This window comes from Penaeus vannamei, chromosome 22 (assembly GCF_042767895.1).
Source record: "Penaeus vannamei isolate JL-2024 chromosome 22, ASM4276789v1, whole genome shotgun sequence".
Classification (NCBI taxonomy): Eukaryota; Metazoa; Arthropoda; class Malacostraca; order Decapoda; family Penaeidae; genus Penaeus; species Penaeus vannamei.
The window spans coordinates 22,747,275-22,754,774 of NC_091570.1; the positions used below are offsets into that span (position 1 = coordinate 22,747,275).

At 43.3% G+C, this 7,500-nt stretch overlaps 1 protein-coding gene and 1 non-coding gene across 2 annotated transcripts in view; one reads left to right on the top strand and one right to left on the bottom strand.

Annotated features, from left to right (window-relative positions):
* The window catches only part of dop (microtubule-associated serine/threonine (MAST) protein kinase dop), a gene marked incomplete in the record, with an annotated part of 290,600 nt that overhangs the window by 72,219 nt on the left and 210,881 nt on the right, over nt 1-7,500 (bottom strand).
* On the top strand, nt 728-868 carry LOC138865878 (U4 spliceosomal RNA). The gene has a single exon (XR_011399486.1). It is a non-coding gene; the product is annotated as a U4 spliceosomal RNA (small nuclear RNA).

A 7,500-nucleotide genomic window follows, 5' to 3' on the forward strand; every position in this document is an offset into this window, starting at 1 on the left:
ACTGGGGTGTTGGCGAGATTATGGTTTATTTTAAGGATACTGATTAGATGTTTATGATATACGGTGTATTTTTTCATTACTATTTGTACATCAATGAGCTTAAATAGTATCTGGTATCTAGTCAACTCGAGTTGCCAAGTCCTGGAAATACTAGCAGTGGCAACTTAACAAAGAGAATGAACATAATTATTAGAATGTTATGATATAAGTTTGGTAAAATCAAGCACTCATTTTACTCTTACGTAATTCTCGGACTATCAGTCATGTAAAATTATTTGAAAAGGTATAATCTTAAAGGCAAATGTGGGCTGTATAAATGGAACATTAATACATTCTTCAAATAACATCAGCCAAAATATTAAATCATACTTAAATTTGTTGGAATACTTTTTTGTGTGAAATCGAAACACTTGAAATGTTGTTTAGAAGATATTATGATACAAATTTTATGTCAAAATGTTGATATCCTGGAAAAAATAGAAATTTTCTTGAGGATTCCCTGTACTTAACAATACTGAATCGGTGCTCTGGCTGTTTTAGGCTTCTATACCTATATACACATATGTACATATAAAGGCTCCTGTGATGGTCCAGGGATTACAGGATATCCCAGAATTGAGACTACAACAATTACAATAAAATGGTCAGTTCAGTGCTGAAGCTCCCGCGTATGTGCGTAAAGTCCTCAGTCGTAGCCAGGTGGGTGAGCCACTGCTCCAGCATTGTTAGCTTTGCGCAGTGGCAGTATCGTAACCAATGAGGTTTAACCGAGGTGCGATTATTGCTAGTTGAAAACTTTTCCCAATACCCCGCCTGGACGTCGTGAAAGACCGACGGCTACGGCAATTTTTGATAGCCCGATTCAGGGCTGCATAGTTGATGAGTTTACTCAAACCTGGAAAGTGTCTGGAATCCCGTCATACCATGCATAAGGGAAACAGGTATCGATTGTTTCAATTGAAATACCGACTGGCTACAGTAGATTGTTGTAGTTATAAGAACGTGCAGATTATAATTGGATTGAGTGATATACGGTACTCAAATTTCCTATTATATGAGCACTAATAACTAATAACATTTCTAGTCCCAGAAATATTAGCTATTTCAGTTTCCAAAATGGACCGACATCGATCCCCTTTAAAATCGGAAAAACAGGCAATCCATTAATTCCTTGTACGCAATTTTTAGAATAAAACTTATTAATGCTTAGTTATCTATAAATATTAGATGATGTATAAATGATCATAAATAGACTTTGAGGATTTATCCTGTACTTATTGCCAAATATAATTTAAAAAGATAGTACAAATGGAGAAATGTAAGATTAGCTCTTCAAGCAACGCCAAACAAAAAATAAACTTTTAATTTTCAAATAAAATATCCTGTAGTTACACCTCTGAAACCGATTTTTTTTTTCAATAAAATCCATACACGTGGGTGATCACACACATACACACACACACACACACGTATGTTCCCCCCCCCCCCCTAGTAGTTCTGCTAACATCTAATTATGAGTTATCATTGCTAAACCGTAGAATATTCTACAATCGCTAAACATTTCATTTACTTTTTCTGTCCCAATTACAATGATAAAACGGCATTCTACTAAATGATTTATTGTTTATCTCATGTGAATAAACATGAACATAGAATGCTTTAGTAAGCTCAAGCCATAATAAACACAAACATAAAAAGAATTGTGTAATAATATGCTTTGCAAGCGTTCGTTTAAAAAATCTGTGAAATTCATCTTGGTAATTTCTGTTAGTCCGCATAACCGATATCGACGATTCTGGTATCGTTGGATTCCTCTCCTCTATACAATAAAAATATGACCCCCAATCCCTTGCCGTTGTTGTCGTGGGGGCTTAGGAGACGAAGACTGAGACCCAATACAGGGATCTCCTGCCTAGGGCCTCAGCCCTCGATCAACTAATTTTGCATGGTTTTTTCCCCTCCCCAGCTTTTGTTTCGTCTCTTCTCCATCCCCTTCTACTATCTACTTCCTAAGGTGTGAGAGCCGTGCTGAGAGGATGAAAGGTTGACCTAGTGCCAGTCCTGAACGGCCTGGGGGAACTTGGGCACGGTACCCCGACTAATCTAGCCCTTACCTTCAGTAGCGAAAGGAGGTGGACCGTTTAGGCCTTTTATATAACCCGGGTTTCCCCCAAATGACCAGTAATGAAAATGTAATCCCTTTATTAGAGGCTATGATAGCCCCTTTATCAAATAGCCCCAACCCAGGCTCTCCTTGACCACGGCTCCGAACACTGAAACTACTACCCATCCTCAATGCCTACTAGTGCATTACCCACCCAAGCAGAGAATCAATCTCCAAAAGACATTCCTACCCACCCAACTTCCTAAAATTTCCCAACTCTACCCCTGCAACCTTCATCAAACAATCAATCCCCCCTTATTACTACCTTGAAACCCTTATTCTCCATCTTTCCCTGCATCCCTCTCCCACACGTGCCGACCAACCACCACCACCGACCCTACAGATACCCTAAATTCTCTGTTTGGCTCAGCTAAATGGGCCCGATTTTTCGTGATCCCTGCTACAGCTCCTTACTCAGGCAACACTTTCTCTTTCAACAAGCCCCCAAAAAACAAGTAGGCAGAGTCCTTTCTATACCCAGACACGATCGCTCCCGTCTGGTAACAGCCCAGATCGAAACTGAATCTATAGCACTATCAAATTTAACTGATCATTCTGGCAACCCCATTCCTGCAGAACCTCACCCAAACCCCTTTAAAACCTGTACCGGAACTGTCTCTCTCTCCCAGCAAACTGCCAGTCGATACCAAGATTGATCAGACTGTGGAGAAGATTTATTAGGATGCCTCAAAGACCAAGATGTGAAATCAGTACATTGCTACCCCATTCCTCCTGAAGGTCAGAAAGAATCCGACCAATGTTGCCAAAATTACCTTCCGTACACTGACCTTCCCTTACGTATCTACATTGATGGACAATCCCTCCCTGTTCGACCATACCATCCCCCCCCCGTCAATGTCAAAACTGTTGGCGCTTTGGACATCCTCCAAACATTGCCGTTCCACAGACCGATGCCCCATATGTGCCCAACCTGGTCATTCGATCAAACTGCTCAACACAAACACGAACATGTGCTAACTGCGCGGCCCCCATAATGTATTTTATAGAGGCTGTCCCACTTACAAGTTACAACAAGCTGAGGTAGCAACTTCAGATACAAAAATGGTCTCACTTTACTGAAGCCAGACAGGAAGCATGTCGACAAGGTTTCTCTCATACTCCATATTCTAGTAACATCGTTCGCTCAGCCCCCCCCCTCCACCCCAAAATGTCCCCATTTTCACTTCTACATTCTACATCCCTCAGACCAATTCCTTTCCCACTCTAAACCCAGACACCGCAATCTCAACCACAGCCCCTATCCCAACTACAGCCCCAACACCAACCCCTCTCCCTCCCCGCACTACCCGCAGTAGACAGACTAAACGTTCTAACCCTTCTTCCCTACAGTACAATCACCTCCACCTAACTATATCTTTTGTTCCTGAGACACCAGTCTCCTCTTCCCCCCTCATAAGAAAACCTTTATCCCACAAAACTCTCCAACCAATTCCATTGCAGAAACAATGGATGACATTAAAGCTATATGCTTGAGACACAAGATCCCATAACTATGCCCCTTCCACACTTGAAGTGGTTTCCGATATTCATACCCCTCCTACTAATTTTCCCCCCTACACCCCTTCCTCCTACTCCCTCTCAACACAACCTAACTCCCTCAATCCCGTCCACCTAACCTTGATATCCACCCCCCTCGACACCCCTTCCTCCTACTCCCTCTCAACACAACCTAACCTCCTCAATTCCGTCCACCTCCATATCCATCCTCCTGATATGCATCCCCCTCTTACTCACAGCACCTACACCCCATCCCCCTTTAATCCCCCCCAAGACAACACATCCCCTTCAACTCCAACTATCTATCCTTCCGATATTCATCCTCCTAACACTAATACTCCCCCACATCTACTCCTCCCAACACAACCCACCCCTTCAACCCCAACTATAGGCACATTCTCCCTCCCTCCACCCCCTTTATCCTTTGCCTCCCTCGGATACACACGAGAATCACTCATGGCACAACAATGCCCTTCTCCAGATTCCCTACCTTCTAATATCCCTCCTTTACACCCCTAGCTCCTTCCCTTCAAATTCCCCCAAACACGTACTTGCGTTATCATTTGTAAATCAACTAGGATATATTTTCTCCTACATTGGAATATTCGGGGTTTTCTGCTCTCATAGATCAGACCTACGTCATATCCTTGCTTTTTATAATCCATCTATTATCTGCCTCCAAGAGACTTTCCTCACACACCCTCCTATTCCAATTCCCAATTACCATTTATCTCTTCCCACACTCCCTTTATGTCTCGTCTATACTTATCCATCATAAAACACCTTATGTCATACCTCCCATTCAAACTTCTGTCCCGTGCACAGCTATTGCATCTTTCTTCCCCGCTGGATCACAGTGTTTTCCCAGTCTACTTCTCCCCATCCCATCCTATTGACTTTACTCCCTTTGAGACTCTAATTTCCAAACTCCAACCACCTTTCCTGTAGTTGGTGATTTCAACTCCGCCACACTCTGTGGGGTGACTCTACCACCAACTCCGAGGCCGATCTCTAGATCGTTCTTCTTCCCAAATAACCTTTTATTCTTAATTCAGATCGCCCCACACACTTTGACATGCAGCACACAATCCTTTTCATGCCTTGACCTCTCTCTATGCTCTCCTACTTTACATCTAGATTTCCATTGGTCACTTCTAGCCCACTTCCCAATACTCCTTTCTCCTACTTCTTAGACCACTTCCTAATCCTCCACACTGGTGCTTTGATAGAGCTGACTGGCATACTTTCACTTCACTCTCTACTATAGCTACCCCTCCACCCCCTACCGTCCATTTCAGATATGCTACATTGTTTTAAAAACCACGATCCTAAGAGCCCTGGCCCCCTTCCCATTTCGGGGGCCAAAACTTACCTCAAATTTTCCCTGGTGGGAATTTTGATTACAAATTCCTTTAAAAAAGAAAAAGCTATGCACCAAAAAAGGCATACCATATCCTCCAAAATTGCCCTCCCTAGTTTAAAAAAAACAAAAAGGGCGTTTTCAAATTTAAAACCCTTTTCCTTTTTACGTATTTCAGATCCCAAAAAATTTGCCTCCCCTCCTCATCCTTTTCCCCCAATTCGAAGTTTCCCCAGGAAAGTGTTTCTTAGTACCACTTTATTCCTTTTCTTTAAAGCCCTAAGGCCACCCCTACCATCCCTGAGATCCTATAAAGTTGATGACTTAACCATTTATGCATCTGGCACATCCATACCAGATCTCTGTCAATTCCTTCAGTCTGCAATAACATCAGTAACCCTTTAGCCACCAACCATGGCTTTGCTTCTCTACCTCTAAAACTTTTCCCATCCTTTTCTCTTGCTCACGTACGGTCCCCAAACCCCACTCTTCTTATATAATGCTCCACTCCAATACCGTTCTTCTGGAAAATTCCCAGGCGTTATATTTGATTCAAATTGTCCTGGTGAGACCATATCTTGTACATCAAAGAAAAAGCTCAACATCGCCTCCGAATCTTACAAACTTTTTCACATATCTCCTGGGGCTCAGATCGCAACTCTCCTCCATCTTCATGTTACCTTGATTCTCTCCACTCTAGATCATGGATGCCATATTACTCCTCTGCCTCAACCTCTCTTCTTGCTCACCTTGATACAATCCACCACAGCGGTCTCCGCTCAGCCCTAGGCGCCTTCCGCTCCCCCTCCAGTTGAGAGCCTATATACCTGAATCAGGCATGCGTCCCTCTCGACGTCGAGCCCTTCTCTCCTCCGATTTCACCAATTTTCCCCTTTCCAAACTAACTATTCCACAATCCTTACTTCTTCTCCACGTTTGCCAACTCCTCTCCCTCGCATGGATACCCTCCTCTCCCCTTCCCCTTCCCTCATCTCCGACCTCTCCCCCTGTCTGTCCATTCCATTCCTCCATGGCTTTACCTAACCCCTGTATTTGCTCCTCAGTTTTCCTGACCCACCAAAATCAGATATTCCCCCTCTATCCTTCTCCCCATTTCCTTGACCATGTCTCCATTCATTCCTCCAGCATTCATGTTTACACTGACGGTTCCAAATCCATCTCAGGAGCTGGATTCGCAGTAACATTCCCAAATTGCACTTTCAAATACATCCTCCCTCCGAATCTATGTCCTTACTACAGAACTATATGCACTCCTTTTGCCTTAAGACGCATATATTCATCCACCTCTTCCTCTTTTACAAATTTTTTTCTGACTCCGTAACTCTTTAATCCTCCTAAAATCTATGCACTCGACCGATCCCTTGTCTGTAAGATCCAGAACTGGTTGTTCTATCTATCCACACGTCACAAATCTATCAGATTTTGCTGGGTACCCCCCATGTTGGAATCCCTGGCAATGAACAGGCAGATACTCTTGCACGATATGCCGCAATGTCCACATCACCTCAACAACACTTCTCACATATTCCAGCTAAATTACTACCCCCACTTTAAGACCTTTTTGTATACCCGATGGCAATCTTTTGGTCAAAAACTCCACAACAATAAATTACATACCGTAAAACCATCAATCTCCTCTTGGTTAGCCCATTTCACAAAAAAAGACGTTGGGAGACGGCCCCCGCCGATACGTATTGCCACACTCGCCTAACACATGCCTATCTGATGTCACGCTCAGACCCGCCCCTATGTCCTTTTATGTAACATCCCTCTTTCAGTCCACATTCTCTTGTCCTGTCCACGCTTTAATACAGCAAGTACCTCTGCTTATCCACACCTATCCTCCCTTCACCGACCTCCCAAAATATCAGACTTCCTTACAGAATCCCACAGCTTCTGCCTCGACAACCTGTTCTCCTTCCTCAGACACATAAATATCCTTCACTTGATCTAACTCCCTTACCTAAACCACCATAATCTTTTCCTCATCTTCAACCCTTTTAACACCATTCTAGATAGTTGACCCTAACAACTATCACCTGATATCCCCTTTACTATACCTTCCTATAGTGCTATATGACCTTAGATGTCTAGCATATTCATTTAACCATTAACCATTAACCCTTACAAATATGTAGGTTTTATTGCGCGGAAACCCCGTTAGCGACAAACTTTTGGGCCCGATATCGGGGGCGACGATGTCGGAGCGGCGGACGTAATATATGAAATTACCCTAATAATATAACTCCCGTGAAAATAATCATGGTTATTCATATGAATTTCCATTGCACAGCCCCTGCGACCCGGGGGGCTGCTGCCCCTAACCCCGCCGAGGAAAAAAACCCCCACCACGTATTCACGGCAGGATAGAGTTGCACACGAATTGATGCGGAACCGATAACCTACAAAAAATTAAAATTATTAAGGTACTAACCTG